This window comes from Cuculus canorus, chromosome 1 (genome assembly GCF_017976375.1).
Source record: "Cuculus canorus isolate bCucCan1 chromosome 1, bCucCan1.pri, whole genome shotgun sequence".
NCBI lineage: Eukaryota > Metazoa > Chordata > Aves > Cuculiformes > Cuculidae > Cuculus > Cuculus canorus.
In genome coordinates this window covers 20,214,301-20,232,407 of record NC_071401.1, presented here as the reverse complement: position 1 = coordinate 20,232,407, position 18,107 = coordinate 20,214,301, and the positions used below count along the sequence as shown (strand labels likewise).

General features: G+C 35.8%; 1 protein-coding gene across 6 annotated transcripts in view; it reads right to left on the bottom strand.

The window, feature by feature from the left end:
* SGCG (sarcoglycan gamma) overlaps positions 1–18,107 on the bottom strand; it is a 127,506-nt gene that overhangs the window by 77,712 nt on the left and 31,687 nt on the right. For 3 of the 6 annotated variants that reach the window (XM_054056884.1, XM_054056881.1, XM_054056882.1), the window contains one exon: positions 12,382–12,473. The gene's annotated coding sequence lies outside the window, so the exon portion shown is untranslated. Of the gene's footprint in view, positions 1–7,395; positions 7,459–9,656; positions 9,795–12,381; positions 12,474–18,107 lie in introns of those variants that run through there. The other 3 variants (XM_054056885.1, XM_009566447.2, XM_054056886.1) reach the window with 3 other exon arrangements.

Sequence of the window (18,107 nt, the reverse complement as noted above, 5' to 3'; positions counted from 1 at the left end):
AGTTGGAAAGCACTTCTCAGAACTCCTCTTAAGTCACCATGTTCAAACTTTTATTATAACAGGTCAGCAGTAATACTCACTAACTTGGGTTCAATAAAATTCTGGCTGCTTTACAGTGGTTTGCATGTTTTTTTTATTTTTTTTTTTTACTATACCGCTTGGATAACTTTCCTCCTTTACCATCAATGCACCATATTTTAAGAAAAGAAATATCACTTTATCACATAGTAAAGTTAAACTTTGCTGAAAGGAAGTGGCAGTTTGTCACTTTGAGTTGCAGTGAAGATTAGGTTTCTGTATACAAAATTTCATTTCTTAAGGACTTTCATTTCTTAAATGCAACTAAGAATTATTTTTGCAGTCTTCAATTTTCCTTCACTGGAGACACCACCAGGAATCTCAAAACACTGGTAGGCGTAAACATTTTAAAAACTTTTTTTGTCATTTTTCATCCTTTTTCTGGTTATTTATACACTTAGAGGAAGCATGACAGATGTGCCAGAACAGCAAAGATTACTCAGGGAAAGGAATAAGGAAATAATCTTCAAAATTAAGTTTTAAAGTTAAAATTCTTTACAAATGTGAAGGAAATAAAAGCAATCTCTCTTATGAAGAATAATCATGAAAGAATCTCTGTTCTCTCTGTTATCTCTGTTATCATCGTCATGTCTGGCTGTCTGCCAGACAAAGAATAATTTTAGATACTTCTAAAAAAATACTTTTTTTAAAAAAAAAGCAATTACATCCTTATTTTATTAAAAATATTTTCTTAAAATGATATCTTTATTTTCTAGGTGTGTGATAGCAGATCCCTTCTATCATACAGCAATGATTACCAGCAAGGCCAAAATGTATCTTGTAGAAATACTGTTCCTAATTCAGGTTCTGCTTGGACAGAGATTTTTGCAAGTCCTTTAACATTAGGCTTAATGTTGCTCTCAGGAACATTATTTTCTCAGGAAAAGTATTTCATGGCTTCTATGCTGGGAAAAGGTATTCTCTGTGAGGGCAATAAGAAATAGTTTTAAGTACATAAAGATGTATCCATTGGCATAACCTTTTCTCTTTTGCCTTCTTGCCCCTACTTTTATTCAAGTGCTACTCTTAGGTACTATGCTGTTATCTCTCTAGAGGTGTACTTCCTGTTCATATGGCAAACTTCAGCAGAATTACAGAACAGTTAAATCCTTTCTGTGTTTTCCTGTGTTGGTTGAGGACCCTGAAAAGCTGTTTATTTAGCTTTGCCAAATGATTTCACATAGTAAATGGAGTTAACTGCTATTCTGTGAAGCTTTTATTGAATAGTGAAGTGAAAATATACCAAAGAAACACAGAATGGAACTATATGCAGAGGCGGGAGAGAAAGTAATCTTCATCTTCCCTCCCTAATTCAAGTGATTGACCACAGATACTTTTTAAAAAATATGAAAGAAGAATAATTTGACCTTGCATCTAGAATGTAACAATTATACCTTTTTAGAGAAGTCACATGAAACTAAACTAAAAATTCAAAATTCCTTTCCTTTTCAGTATCAGAGAGAGAAAAAAACTTTCCTGCGTATACTGTGTCTCAGTATACATTTTAAATATCTGTCCTTTTCTGATGAAGTTTAAATGTCAATGAATACAATACTGCTTCTGTTGCACTGCAGTCCTGGTCATAACATCTCTATTATTCATTTTTACTTACACAGGCAAAACCAGATTAACTTAGATGTGTATTAGACTCATCAGGAAAACACGAAAACACATGTACTGCAGAAGCCTTTTTTGGTGATGTTGATTTCAAATGTTTAGGGAGCAACCGACTCTAAGTTTCTCCAGCAGCTGTGACTAAGCAATAATGCAATGCAAGAAGCACAGCAAACATATCAAAACGTATAAATATTGGATTTAATCAGTATGCCGCTTTTTGGATTAAAACCAATAGGAAAGACATAGCTGATCTTTCAGTTAGCTGTAAAAACAAATGAAGCATAAATAAAACCCAGAAGTAGATGTTAAGTATGTGTGAATGCCAAAATAAACTAAAAGCAAAATCGCAAAATCTTTCATTTAACATAACAAATATACTCCTTGTCTCTCAAAGTAGCAATTTTCATAGAAAGTATTTCATCCACAATGGAGAAAAGTAGTTATTATTAAAATTCTTAACTTTCAATTAAAGTTGCTTTACTGATGTAAATCAAGTACTGTAATCTGAAAATCAAGACTTTCTCTTGGGATATTTCTTCATTTTAAAGATCCTAAGTTGGGAAACTGGAAAATAATTCCTATTTGGATCAAATAAAAAGCACATTACATGCTCCAGGAAGTACGTCTGTAGTTTCTCAAGCTATTCTTTGAGCATAGACAAGAAAAGACATTCATAGAGCAGAAGTAAAATTCCTTTATTTTTCAACTCAAATTAGACAGCTTGTTTGCTCACCAGAAATTGACAGTAGTGATTGACATGTGAATCAGCTTTTGTAGTCTGAGATCTTACTAAAGAATAAAGCTAGAACATAAAAATCAAAGGGCTATTATCAATATTATATATTATTGCTACCTATGCATCCACTGCAGTATTATTTGCAATTTTGGCCATAAATAACAAGCAACAGACTAGCTCCAGAGCTCTGAATTTTTTAAACATATTTTGTGAAAACAGAATTCAAGACACTAAGACGAAACGGCCTAGCCTACTCTTTGTAGGAAATTGCAGCTCACGCTGATACATAGTTAAGAAAAATTCTTTGTGGCATTTGTGCATGCTCAGATCGCTTACTGCTGGTACTGTAGGCTAGATTAGACCCCTATTTCAAGAGAAAAATTTGCTTCACTCTGTTGGGATCACTAATCTTAAAACCGACTTTACAGTCTAGCAAAGCCTTTACTTGGAACAGCATAAATAAGAGGTCCCACATATGCTTAGAACCATCCTCATCTCATCCTCAACTGCCTATGTTTGGCAGATAAGCTCCACTGTGAGTCAGAGGGAGGCAGCAAAGTATTTATGTTATGATTAAAATCCCTAGAATAAAAGAACATATCACTAATCCCAGAACAGTCATGGTGACTTCTCATGTAAGCATTTTCCAGAAAGAGAAAAAGCTGTAAATGAAGCTTTACTAAACAAATTCTGGATAGTCTATGTAAGTTTTTACTGGCATAATAAAAGACAAATTATGCTAGATCTTACTTTCTGCAAGTTCACCTAGTCCAGGTTTGCAGGTGTATTTGGACTGTTCTCTGTCACTTGGGCAACTAAACTCTGCCTAGGATAGACTTTGGTTCCTGAATTGGGAGGTGAAGAACAACCTTACATGCATTTCTGGAAGGTAATCACGCATCATTATCATTCAATATAAGAATAACTGAGAGATTTTTGTTAGCTTCTAGAGTACAAAAGTAAAAAATGTCCTCATGGCTTTAAAAACTGTTTCTTCTGTCTAAAAGAAAAACCTAGATAAAATTTAGCAGAAATTTAAAATCATCTACCATGATGCTGAAATCTATTTCAGGATGGGAAAATTGTCTTGCAACTGTTCTTATTTCTATTTAGCTGTGAATTGACAAAATATTAAACCAGACATGCAAAACAGAAAAAGTCTCCACAATATAATTGAAGCACAGGAAACTAAATGCTATGAGTAGACTCTTGGGGATATGAGAAAAAGGTTAAGTAGTGGGTACACTCAGGAAACGAACATGAGACACATAAGTGGAGATTGTAAAATATGGGTAGGAAATGCCCACGTAATGCTGAATAAAATCATAAAGAGAAGTGAAAGGTATCAAAAGACTGAATCTTCTGATAAATCAAAGAGAGAAAAATCTTGCTTTCTGCTGCCTTCAGTTTTATTATTTTACATTCCAGCCATTTATATGCTTCACTTACTAAGTAACCCTAAATTAAAGCCTATTTCTAGATGATTTTTTGAACGCTAGTTTTGAATTCTTTCCTGAGTTGAAGTCATATGTTACAGCTACCTGAGGTTTTCTGATATGAGAAGACAGTAATTTTAATGTTGTTAATTTAAATAGCTTTTTAAATGTTTTCAATATGGCTACAGGGATACAGCTTTGTCTTCCATAAACATGATTAAGATCAGTCAAAACAAATCACCAAGTGTGAATCACAACACAATCAGCTCAATAGATATTTAACCAAAAGTAAAATTTAAAAAAATATGAATCTAAATGTCAAAAAGTAAGTACTTCCACAGATCCTGAAAGTTATTACTAACAGAATTTCAACTAAACATACTATCAAAAAGGAGTGTGGCGTACTCAGATAAATGCAAACAGTGATTTTATCAAGTACAGTTTATAAATAGTTTCTTCTCTGTTATGACAACACATTAATAAAATCTTATAAATTGTCATGAACATAAGAACTGCATTTCTGTTTGAAAGCATTATCTTCACACACATCTAACATAATTATTAAATGACTCATGAAATCACGCAGAATGAAATAAACTATTTCATAGTACAGTTCTGTGTTTAAACAAGATAACAGTTTTCAGAAGCCTTCTTCAGTATGTTCACTAAATGGAAAATACCTACCAAAACAAAACAAAATAAAAGTAAAATGTTACAAGGAAGAAAAGTTTTGTGGGTAAAAGAGGCATCTCTTATTATATCTAACAGCAGGATTGGAGAAGTAGACAATGTTCTTGTTATATAGGCCCTTCATCAGGTCTATTTGAGCATTTCGGACTATAAAAATACCTTGAAAAGCAGCATGGGCAGCATAGGACTACTACCTCCTATCCTGGTCTTGCTGCCAATTCTACAGAAAGTTTGGCTCCATCTACATTAAACTTTATACTACATCCCTCCACACTACCTAAACCCTGGCCCTGGGTGCCCTCTGTGTAAAATGCACCTCTTTAGCCCTCAAATATGACTGTCTTTTTGTAGAACCAGAACATATACTAGAAGCCTTGGCACGCAGTATGTGGGTACAAAGCTTATTAGGATACTATTATAGGAATGTGGATGGAACCAGCCTTGCCTCATCCATACTGACTTCTAGGACTGTTCACCATGCTCTCTCTCTCTCTTGTTTGGCATTCAAGCCAAACTCCAATTATCCTTTTCCTCCTTCACATAGTGAAATCTATCTTATCATTTTCTTATCACTACTATGAAAACTTTCACTCAGGCAAACAATAACTACAACCGCAAACAATAACTACAACCTTTTATGCTAGTCTCCCAAATATCCTCCCATAAATGTTTCAGCTCACAGGAAATGCTGATATTAAAATTGTTCTCACTGTTAATTTTTGGCTTTAAACTCTAAATCTGATAATTTCCTTTTTTGTATTTCGAAGTAAAATTCAAGTCCAATATTACAGTCAATCCTTATTGATTGTGAGAACATCAGGAGGTTCAACAAGGTAAAGTGCAACATCCTACACCTTGGTTGGGGCAATCCCTGTTTCAATGACGTGATTGAGAGCAGCCCTGCAAGAAAGACTTGGGGGTGCTGCTCAATGAGAAGCTCGACATGAGACAGCAATGTGTGCTCACAGCCCAGAAGGCCAATTGTATCCTGGGCTGCATCAAAAGAAGTGTGGCCAGCAGGGCAAGGGAGGTGATTCTGCCCCTCTATTCTTCTCTTGTGAGAGCTCATCTGGAATACTGCGTCCAGCTCTGGAATCCTCAAGATACGAAGGATATGAAGCTGTTGGAACGGGTTCAGAGGAGGGCCACAAAGATGATCGGAGGGCTGGAGCACCTTCTATATGAGGACAGACTGAGAGAGCTGGGCTTGTTCAGCCTGGAGAAGAAAGGCTCCAAGGAGACCTTCCAGTACCTGTAAGGGGCCTACAAGAAAGCTGGGCAGGAACTGTTCACAAAGGCTTGTAGTGATAGGACTGGGGGCAATGGGTATAAACTGGAGAGGGGCAGATTTAGACTAGACATAAGGATGAATTTCTTCACCATGAGGGTGGTGAGGCACTGGCACAGGTCGCCCAGGGAAACTGTGGCTGCCCCATCCCTGGAGGTGTTAAAGTCCAGGTTGGATGGGGCCTTGGGCACCCTGATCTAGTGGGACATGTCCCTGCTCATGGCAGTGGGTTTGGAACTAGATATTTAGGGTCCCTTCCAACCCAAACTATTTTATGATTCTACGATTCTATAATTCTATGACTCTATGATTTATAGGAACTTTACATCAATCCAACAGGGACATGAGAACACTGGTAGCTACCAATCACCTATGGCATCTCTTACCTGGTAACCTGTGATATCCCTCCTCATATTGAAAGCAGACACGAAATCTGAAACACTGTGGATTGGATTAGCTAGTAAGACAGCCAGAGAAGTAATCAAGATCACTAGGCAACTAATAACAATAAAGGGAATATTCAGGAAAATCTTTCTGAACCAATTCTGAGAGTCACAGAAAAATCTTCAGATAATCCACTCTAGTTCAAAGCTGGACTGGAACAGACCTTTGGATGCACCTTGCCATCTACTGCCTCGCTAGTGCAGCCTGGTCTGTGGTTAAGTTTCAGTGCCACAGCTGCACTCTGCTGACTCAGCTTCAGGCCAGAACATTTATTTTTTAAGAATCACTTTTATTTTATTTTGCTTTCAACAGTTCAGAGTCACTATCACATGTTTTTTATTTACTTATTGCCCCTCACTTCAACCTCCTCTTCCTCAAAACTGAGGAAACTGCGTGCATTGGAACTTGACAGAGACATCTTCCATCAGCAGCCTTCACTGACAGAGGCTGCACACTTTGAAATCCCCAGCAGGACTTCCATAAAACTTTAATGTGAAACAGAGACCGATGCACACTACACAGACAGCCTTCTCTGAAAGCCAATAGCATTCAGAACCAATAAGACAATGATGCAAAAAGTCTGTATAAAATTTAGCATCTGCCACCCACATTACTGGAAAAAAGCTATGGCAAAGAAAAGGTACCAAAACTTCTTTTATTCCTCAGAGCACTGACCATACAACACACAAACAAGGAGGAACTAAAGAGGTTTAACAGGCATTACAAAATGATTTCACAAGATGATTCCACTTCTACATCCCATTACTGAAAATGCACATATATGTGAATCCTACAACCTTCAGGATATACATACGTACACACACAAATAAAAAAACATACATGTTTCAGTAAAAACCATGTGTTTCATAGGTACTATCAGTGATATCCAACCCTTACCATGTACCATAGTCAAGCACTTTAGTTTATATTCCTCTTTACATTCTTAAACAGAAGTAGTACTTCATCTACCACAGAAACATAACCAACTACAGCTTGAAATGCAGCAGCTGCTTAACAGATTTTGGCAGATATACAGAAAGGTTTAATGAGAAGACTAGTCCAGGTAGCCAAAGTTACAGATGAATTAAATAGTGAGAATACCTTACCCAAGCTGAAAATTTGACCAGGATATTGAATTAACCTCTTATCCAAGCTGCCATGATGCTTTTAGCCTGGTTTAATAAATAAAAAAGCAATCACATTCTATGTTACTGTCTAAATTGTCTGCCTCCCATTCATTACACTCCCTTCTATGACCTTTTGAGCTTCTTAGTCAATTTTAACCAAATTTAACAGACAAGTACAGGTCTTGGAAACACTACATTCCTACAAATCTTCTGAAAATGAGACAGAAGATACAAGAAGAAATTCCATTTATGTCTCCACTGAGAGACTGCAATGGGCAAGAAGATATCAGAAAACCTGGTAAGAGTTGATATGAGACAAAAACTTGTAAATGTCTTATTAGGAAGAATCTTCAGTAACTGCTCTTTAAATATCTAAGACAATCTAAGTCCCTGGGGAATCCAGCTTACTTAATTCCAAGTCATGACAGCAATTAAAATTACATTAAAAAATGTAAGTGGTCAGGACCTGGGATTTGTACCTCATGTAAAAGGCATTGCTTTTCACAGGAAGGAATAAATCTCCTGAGGCTACTCAAGCAACAGGATCTTGCCTAAACAACTTTTCTGTATCTTCTGACAGAGGCTTGAGTTTGTATGATAAGATATAACCTTTCAAGTATTCCTCTCAAACTCTTTTCTCTTACACTAAAACACACATTTTTGCTTGAATATTCTCAACATCAAGTATAGTCACACATATCTGTATTATTACAAACTTATAATATGAGGATAATTATAATATCTTCATATTATTAATAAAGCCTTATGCTTGTGAATAAAATCTAAAATATAACCTGCTTTTGATCACTGAGTTTTAGGAAAAAGTTGCATGTTATTAGCAAAAGTGTAAATGTTTACAAAAGATTTTAAATGCTTCCCTTGAATGCTGGGCTTAATTTAGATCCTTTTTCTTTTAATTTAACTCCATGCATTGGTTGTTACCCTTAGAATACCCTGTGGTATTCTAAAACTGCTTGTTCTTCTGTAAAGGAATGGAGGTCTGTATCTAATACGTGAATTTCAGATTTGTGTAGAAGATAAAGGGACATCCATCTTGGTCAAAGTGCTATCAATTATGACTATACATCACAAACAAATCTTCCAAAATCTTAACGAACTTCAAACTTTCAGAACTCTACTATAGTTCAATCATGCGGATTACTCATTTGAATGTGATTATGCAGGCCAGAATTAATCTCACCCAATACAGATAAATCAGCTATATTTACCTAAGTCCCCTTCACAGACAATGGAGGGAGGCTGACAGTTCTAGCACATCATTCACGTCCTCCTCAAGTAGGAGGAGATTTAAGATAGATAGGGTGAAACTATCCACATCTCTATACAAGGAGTCTAGCTGATTGGAGTCGATGCAGTCAAACCACTATGCCACACTTTGGCAGCATCCTGTTTCAGGAACTTATGTACTTATTCTGATGCATGATTAAATAAGCAGTACAAGCACCTGTTGGTGGAGACACAGTAAGTATCATCCAATCAATCATGTCACAATGAATCAGTAACCCACAGATACCTAGTTAGTAATTTTCTTTCAGTCAGTGAAATTATCCAAGAGAAAATGTATTTGAACTTGGGGAGACTACAAACTTTTAAAGGAGTTCTGTATACACATAGTTGGATGCTTCATGTTAATTCAAGTATGCTTCAAAGAAGTTAGAATTGATTTTGCTAATAGTTCCTCAGGTGGAAAGTTATTATCACACTCTCAAGCCAAAAAAAGAAGTGTTCAGCAGAAGCATGGATCCATTCTTGATTAAATTTAACTTTCAGTATGCGACATATACTGAGAAAAAATTAAAGCTAAAAACATCAGAGGTTTACTATTGCAAATCAGACATTTATATAATGCAGTAATATCTCCAGTCATATGATATTGTAAAAGATTTAAAAATTACTAAAAGTCAGCTTGTTAATATTACACAACTGCAAGTTTAAACTATGCATCTTAATACTGCATTTAATTGTAAGTCCAACCATATTTAAACTATCAGAATCTAAAATAATAATTGTATATAAAAATGAAGACTTAAATTTAGGTCCTAACATAAATCACGTAAGTAGCAATATAATTCTTAAATGAGAATCAGCCTGAAACGATGAACTGAGAATCAGACAAGGGAGAAGTTATCTAATAAGAACAAAGAAAAAAACAACTCCGTTATTATTATACTGATATTTTTATATGTACATAAAAAGAAATTTAAAAAATTGTTACTTACCTTGGAGATCTGAAACAGTATGGACTTCTGAATAATCTACGATCACTTTCTCATCAAGAGAGAAACGTCTAACTTTTCTACTACTTTCAGATCTGGAGTGGAAGATATTTTAGGCCTGGCCAAATATCACTGGAAGAAAACTTGTTCACATGTTTGGCTGTGTTTTGCATTCCATCCTGCTGCTCTGGCATACAGAGGCAGCTAATTATAATCTGTGACATAAGCGGCTAATTCTATTGCTAAAATGGTTGTGCACTGACTCCAGAAATGAATTGCCCCACTGTAGGACACAACCAATCCATAATGCATATTAAAATGACCTGACCTGTCAAATACTGCCAACTGCTTCACTAAAATCTGAGAATATGCAGCAATTCATAGAATCTGCATGTAAAAACTATTAACATAGCTAGCTGCTAACAGCATGCAATGCAAAATTACAAAAAACAAAGTCTTCTATTTTCTTTTCCGAACCCATATGTAATATCCAACTGAGTTTTAATAGTAGGTTTTCTAAAAACTTTTAATTTTAATGCTAACATTATTCTAACTATAATCTACACTGGCTGGAACATAAAGCCTCTTCAAAAAAAGGAAATACATATATTATAATATACCTATAATAGCACATAAGCATTTTGTACAATAACTACACTAACAATTACCAACTTTTCCAAAAGGTTAATCTATTCTTGATAGCTAAGAAAGATGGATGCAAATATCAAGAGCTGTAAAATAAGTTCATATGTTACATATTCGAAGATGATATTCTAGAAATTATAAGACCTTTTATTTCAGTGCTATTTAAGGCTTGAGTTCTCAAATGCAGAAATAAGAATTCCAGCCTGGCACTGCTTACATTAGACAGACCATACAAACACTGACCAACAGACTTTCTGTTCAACTTATGATATTTTAGAATCTGTCTTGTATCTGTCTGCAGTTTAAAAAGTATTAAAACATGTATTTGTAAGATTTACAGAATAGAAGTTTTGTGCTATGTGAAGCATTGTAATCATCATTCCTATCTCTGGACAATTTCATTTCTTGAAGTGCAATGTCTCTTTTTTTTCTAGTCGTGCACTCACACTCTTATCATGCTTTACAAGATGAAGCTCCTATCAGAAACTTAACAGCTGCAGATCATAAATTTAGTACTCACACAAATCCAACCAATCACAGGCTTACAAGATACTTTTTTCCCCTTATGAATTCTGTGGCCATTAATCCTTTATCAGGCTCTGTTTACATATACAAATGGAGAACTTCTTTTCTATGCAAAGGAATTAATTCCATGGCACCTAATAAAAATGACAAATATTCTTCTTAATAAAATAGTTATTAATATCTTTAAAAGAACTTTTATATTTAATCTCATGGATTTAGGAAAGATAAACTGGAACAAAAGCATTTCTACATTGTGCTAAAGCCAAAGCTTTTCTTTAACTGAAATTACCTGTAAGTATTAGAGGAAGAAACATATTAATGCATTATTTGCTCATTATTCAGGTGATTGGGTGATTCATAGCTAGGGATTTCCTGCAGAATTTTTTGTCTATTCTTTGAAAAAAGCAGAAGATTGGATAAAATTGGATAGAAGATCCCCAAAAAGGTAATATTTTAACTGCATTTTATCGTTTCCTTTTTGGCATATTTGTAATTAACTTAATTTATAAAAAAGGATTGACTAATTTAGTGACTAGTTATATAGATTAGATTAGATTAGATTAGATTAGGCTATGATTAATCATAATCATAATATTGATTAGGCTATGATTAATGGGATGAAATTTAACAAGTTGAAATGCTGGATTCTGCACCTAGGACTGAGTAACGCTGGGCACAAGTATAGATTAGGAGAGAAACATCTGGAGAGCAGCCCTGTAGGATGGGATCTGGAGGTGATCAGCAGCAGGCTCAATATGAGTCAACTGGCAGCCAAGAAGGAAAACCGCATCCTGGGGTGCATCAAACACAAGACAAACAGCCAGTCAAAAGAGTTGATTATCTGACTGTATTCAACATTGGTGTGACCTCATCTTGACTACTGTGCACAGTTTTGCGCCTCACAATTCAGGGAGGATAGAAAAATCCTTGAATGCATCCAGAGGAGGGCAACACAGCTAATGAAAAGGCTGGAAGGAATGTCCTGTGAGGAATGGTTGAGGATTTTGGAGAAAAGGAGGCTGAGAGGTGACCTCATTGCTCTCTACAGCTTCCTGAGGAGGGGAAGTGGAGAGGAAGGTACTGAGCTGTTCTCCCTGGTATCCTGTGAGAACAAATGGGAATGGTGCAAAGCTGCATGAGGGGAGGTTTTGAGGAAGTTAGGAAGCATTTCTTTACCGAAAGGGTGGTCAAACCCTGGAACAGGCTTACTAGAGAGGTGATCAATGCCCCAAACCTGTCAGTGTTTAACAGGCATTTGGACAACGCCCCTAACAACATGATTTAAATTGGTCAGAGTTGGACCAGAAGATCTTTGTAGGCCACTTCCACCTGGAACATTCCATTCCATTCTATTCCATTCCATGCCATGCCATGCCACGCCACGCCACTTCACGCCACTCCATTTTCCCAACACTCTCTTTATGGCCAGAACTTCCGCGCTATTTTCCATGTAAGTTTACTCTTCTTGGTCTAGATTCATGACAATTTTTGTCCGGTCTTGTATCAATCCAATATCTGCAAAGTAGAAATTCTAAATGTGAAGAGAACAAATAAATACCTCAGTTAGTATCTTCTGAAGTTCTCATGAAGTAGGACTGAAGCAATAGCAACTGTCAATGAGTTCTGTATCATCTGAAGGCAGTTGTCCTCCTATTTAAATGCAGAGAATGGAAAGAGAAAGGAAAAACTTTCATGAATATGGGGAAAGAACAAGGTATATTCCTGAATTGCCTTCCTGACTACTTTAACTGACAATATCTTTCAGGTGATGGATGAAAATCCACTGAGATTAAAAACGTGATACAAAAAACATCCAACACCCAATACCTGCTTGGACTGCATATATTCATGAAAGTGTAGTTGACGGTAAATAATAAATAAATAAATATTAGTTCAAAATCTATGTGGAAAACAATAAAAAATATTCCTGTTACAATGTTAAAATTCCATCTAGCATTAGAACGCATTAGTATAATAAACAATGACTTCAATTAATTGTTTTCATGCATCTGAAGAAAAACTGTCTTTCTCAGTCAAGAATGCTCATGTTCTTCACAGTTCAAAAATGCTGATGTTCTTTTCATTTGGATTTTGAAAGTCAATGACTGACAGCTTAGTCCTGGAGAAGTAAATAAGCAAGCGCATTTATCTTCCACATTATCACAGTCCACTCATACCAGCACTTGACTAAACAGAAATAATTGCAAACTTACGCAATGAAAAAACAACTGAAAGATTAATAATTTGAGGTCCAAATATTCTGCTATTAAAAGACGTCACTCTTTTTAGTGAAAAAAACAGATTTTTGACAAAAAATCTCTGTATACCTACAAGATTTCAAGAACATCTGCTTATGCTTCAAGTACAAGACAACTGCCTTGTGGAGAAGGATCTAGGGGTCCTGATGGATGAGAAGTTGGACATGAACCAGCAATGTGTACTTGCAGCACAGAAAGCCAACCGTATCCTGGGCTGCATGAAAAGATTTGCTAGCAAGTCCAGGGACGTGATTCTTCCCCTTTATTCTCCTCTGCAGAGACCACACTTGGAATACTGCATCCAGCTCTGGAGCATTCAGCACAGGAAAGACATGGACCTACTGGAGCAGTTCCAGAAGAAGGCCACTAAAATGATCAAAGACCTGGAACAGCTTCCTTATGAAGAAGCTCAGAGAGTTTGGGTTGTTCCTCTTGGAGAAGACTCCAAAGAGACCTTATTGCAGCCTTTCAATGCTTAAAGCAAGGTTATAAAAAAGATGGGGAAAAACTTTTCAGCAGGGCCTGTAGCAATCAGACAAGGGGTAATGGTTTTAAACTAGAATAGAAGTTTAGAGTAGATTTTAGGAAGAATTTTTTTATGCTGAGGGTGGAGAAACAGGTTGCCAAGAGAGGTGGTAGATTCCCCATCCCTGGAAACATTCAAGGTCAGGTTGGATGGGGCTCTGAGCAATCTGGTCTAGTTGAAGATGTCCCTGCTCACTGCAGGACTTTCATCGTCCCTTCCAACCCAAACCATTCTATGAATCTAGGAACACAATAATGGAGAAGACAATGACTATGACATCTCAGTTTAACTAATCCATCTAAGTGAAACAGGTATAGAAGCCATCTGCTTCTATCTGTATTGACTTCTCTAACTTACTCAGAAAATTTTCAAGTCTGTGACATGTTTAAAGAATGTGATAAGGATTTATTGAGCAAAGGGCACTTAAGACAAAAGAAGGATATTCTAGCCTCTACAGGAAAGTTTATTCTAGAGTACCACAGAAGAATTTTACAGTTAATAAAATGAAGAAATATTAGCTTTAAATTCTCCATGTTACATTTTCTGTATTTGTCAAAAGCAGCTGTCTATAGAGGCTGATATACCATAGTCGGGAAATAGATTCTTAGATCATCTATGCAGTGAAAAGTTTATTTGCCTAGTACTGGAATCGTGCTTCTACTTAATTTGAAATAACTCTCTCTCTATGGCCTAAAATTATTGAATGTCAGTAGCACTACCTCCTCCAAAAACCCCCAAGACAACTCAAGCCTCTTGTATCCTCCAAATTGCATTGCAAGAGGCAGTTAATAACAAAATTATCTAATAATAGACACCCAGTACTGCTGAAGGACTGTAATTATGTGGTAAATAGTAAATACATCTATAACTCCAAATGAAACAGAAGTTTTGCCATAGGAATTATTAAAAGATACCTTGATAAAGGTTCTGAAAGGTCAAATAATACAGCAAAAGCAATTTACAGTATTGATAAAATTATACATTGGGAAAAAATGAAATTCACTTGAAAATATATACCTATTAGAATCACCAAATGAAAAAAACATAATTCACATGTAAATATTTATCTATTTAGAATCACTGAATGCAAAACCCCAAATCAACCAAATTCTCACGCAATTAAGGTGGGGGGTGATGTTATTAATGATCAGAAAATAATAAAAGTAATTAGTTACTGAACATGTCTGGATTTTAAAGAACTGAGAGAAAACATTCATGTCTTCCCGATTCCTGTTCTTCTGCCTATTAGTCACTTGTGAGCTCTAATAATGACACAACAACAACAACAAAAATCACCTTTTCAAAAAGATTTTTTTTTCAGTTCTTGTGACTTCCCACTGCTGTTAGAGGCTCTAATATAATATGAACGAAAAAATGCTGGAAACAACTTTTTTCCTTGTGTTTCCCTCCAAAGCATTTTGAGTTGGCTATATTTGATGCGCTTTTTAAATGTGTAAGGGACAGGACAGCAGGATGTTTATTGATAGATTGAGACCTTTCCCCTTCCTAAGAATAGGGCTGTGGTGAATATCTAGAAAGTGATGTCGTTGTCCAAACCTAAGCAGAAGAGTGAACCAAAGGAAGACATAATCTTTCACATATAAATAGAAAGAAACATCTGAAAGTTATTGATGTGCCTATTAAAGCCATAAAAATGTAACAGTTTTAAATAGTTACTTAAACAAGGTGGAAAATACTTCAACAGGAACCTTTCTGAATATAAATACAGACCCCCTAAATAGATCTGGCTTCAAGAGACATCAGCCTAGACCGCTTCACGACAAGAATGCCTAGAGGGAGGTTCAAAACAGCATTGAATCACAGAATATCTATGTTTTATTAGAGTATGAACTAAAACTAATTAATTAAACTAACTAAACTAAACTAATTTAAACTAAACCAGAGAAATCTGACTAATGAGACATGATAAAAGGACTCTAAGTGCCCAATGTGTCAGTGCAGAGCAGGTCTTTGTGTCTGATTTCTAGGAATTTTTTCCATCTGTGAGCTGGAAAACTGTGGGTTTTCAGCCGCTGGCTGTGGGTTTGTTGCCTGATCTTCTTAGCAGTATTGCATTCGCTGCTTCAGCTGTTATCTCCCAGCTCCTTGCTGCGCTTCTTGCTGCCACACTCCTCTTCTCTGTCCTGCCTTTTTTTTTCATGTTCTGTCACCTGGACTCTCCTCCCCAATACGTTCAGTGGCTCCAGAACAGGAAACTTCTTCATCTCCTGTTCACCTGCTCTACTCACTCTCTTTTCAAAGTAATTTAGGCACAAAATGAATTTGTATAGAACAGACTCAAACTGTCACAGCAGGCTAGCTGGTTTTTTTTGGGGTGTATGTTAAATGGTATTTTCTGTTTGGATTGCATCTTCATAAAATTTGATTAAAAACTATTTAATTTCTGTGGGTTTAATTCTGTATGACCCTGTAAAGAGGTTAAGTAGTGAGGCAGCAAGTAAAAAGCTGTCTGTGTACTTTGTGCTCAATGCTGTATTCTGTGTGAAGATAAGCCTGACAGGCGAACTAGAACAGATGCGAGGTAGGACAAATCACTCTTTTAAGAGCAAACAAGTCTTTTTTTTGGGAAAAAAATGAAATTCACATGAAAATATATACCTATTAGAATTACCAAATGAAAAAAAACATAATTCACATGTAAATATTTATCAGGCACAGTATCAGCCCAGAATTTTAAAGTATTTTTGCTAGTGGAAATTAGTCTTTTTTTAAAGTGTATTTAGTTCTTCATCATACTACCCAGTGTCTTCAAAACCACTGGATTTCATTATCCATTGCAACTCACTAATTTATTTCCAGCATCTTTCTCAAAATCATGTTTCATGATTTGTAGACCCTTTCAGAGATTCCAGAGAGAAAAGACTAAACTGGAGTCTGTAGCTTGCATGCAGACTGGAAGACACAATGAAGAGACCTTGCTATAGTAGTATCTTAAAAGCAGAAGGTGTTGACTAACTTAATACAAAACATTAAATGTCCAAGCAGATTTGAAAGGTTTTTTTTTTTTTTTTTTTCCTATTGCATGTTTGGTACAATTCAAGCAATCTCCTCAACTACTTTTGGCTTGAGGAAGTTAATTGTTAGCTTTTTCTCAGGAAGAAAACCAGAAATGTGTAATTTGGTTTTTATGAAACTCTACAATATTCTGGACAGGAATGTGGAGTAAAGGGTTTAATAGGGTTATTGTTTTGTGCACTGGGATTTTTATTTTAGGGCATGATGCACTGTGCATCTACTCACAGCTCCATCTGCAAGCACTTTGTGACAAAGCAGACAGTATATTCACAGCTGTATTCTATACTGTGCACCAAATCACTTCCACAATAGATGTCAACAGCACTGACTATCAACAGAGAGCTATGTTTATGTTCTTTGGTCATAACATTGCCTTTTAGTAAAAAAAAAAAAAAGCAACGCTCCCAAACCTATTAATGTCCAGAGCAGTACAATCTAGTCTTCTGCCTTAGAGTAGCTGAACTCTGAAGGATTCCAATGAAGTACATGGCTGTCACCCAGTACAGGCAGCTGTATAAAACAGAAAACTGAATGACTGCTCTCCATGGTAGAATTGGTTCAATAGGTTCAATAGGTCTTGGAAGTTCTGCATCTGTGCTCATATTCTCATATTGCATACAAGTTTGTGCAAATACAAATTCTAAAGAATATGATGAGTTTATCTCTGTCTTTTGCTTTCTTCCTATTTATTTTATCTTCTTTTATTTTTGTTTCCTTCCCTACACAGATATACAAGAAGTATAGCCGATCACTAGATATAAAAGCCCCCGCATTTTCTTTTATCATTAAATGTTATTTAATCCTGACATAATAAAGCAGATGTATCTAATCTGCATTTGAAATAAAAGCACATAAAAGCATCTAAATTTGTATTTAAATCCTGTGATTCAATGTCTGCTTCATTTTTTAGAATAAATTTTTTAATCAGTACCAGCATGCATCTTCTCAGAAAGAAAGGAAGCACATATAAGACACAAAAGAACTGAGGCACACAAGACAAATGATTTCTGTTCCAAAAGATGTAGGAGAGAAGTGAACAAAAGAAAATTCCAGTGCTCCAGCCGGGCCACTCTAACAGGAACCACGGCCCCAGAGCTCACTCCCTGACAAACTGGATGCCCACAAAGTTTTAGCGGACTGCAATTTTGTATTTGGAGCAAATGACTACTGAATCATTTCCATAGGAGGAACCTGCATTAGTTTAATGTTCTTAAAAAAGCAGTCATCAATAACAGTAATCAAAAAATGGAACGCTAGTTAAATATTTAAGATATAGTGTTAATACAGAACTTCTTCCCTGTTAAACAACAGGAAAAAGTTATTTTGGGATGGTCATACTACAGACCAGCATGTATTCTCAAGGAAAGCCAATGACTAAGACTGACTGTTTAGTTAGTATAAATTAAATTAATATATTCTTAATAATTTTTAATGAGTCCTAAAGAGAATCTGTTTAATTTCTTT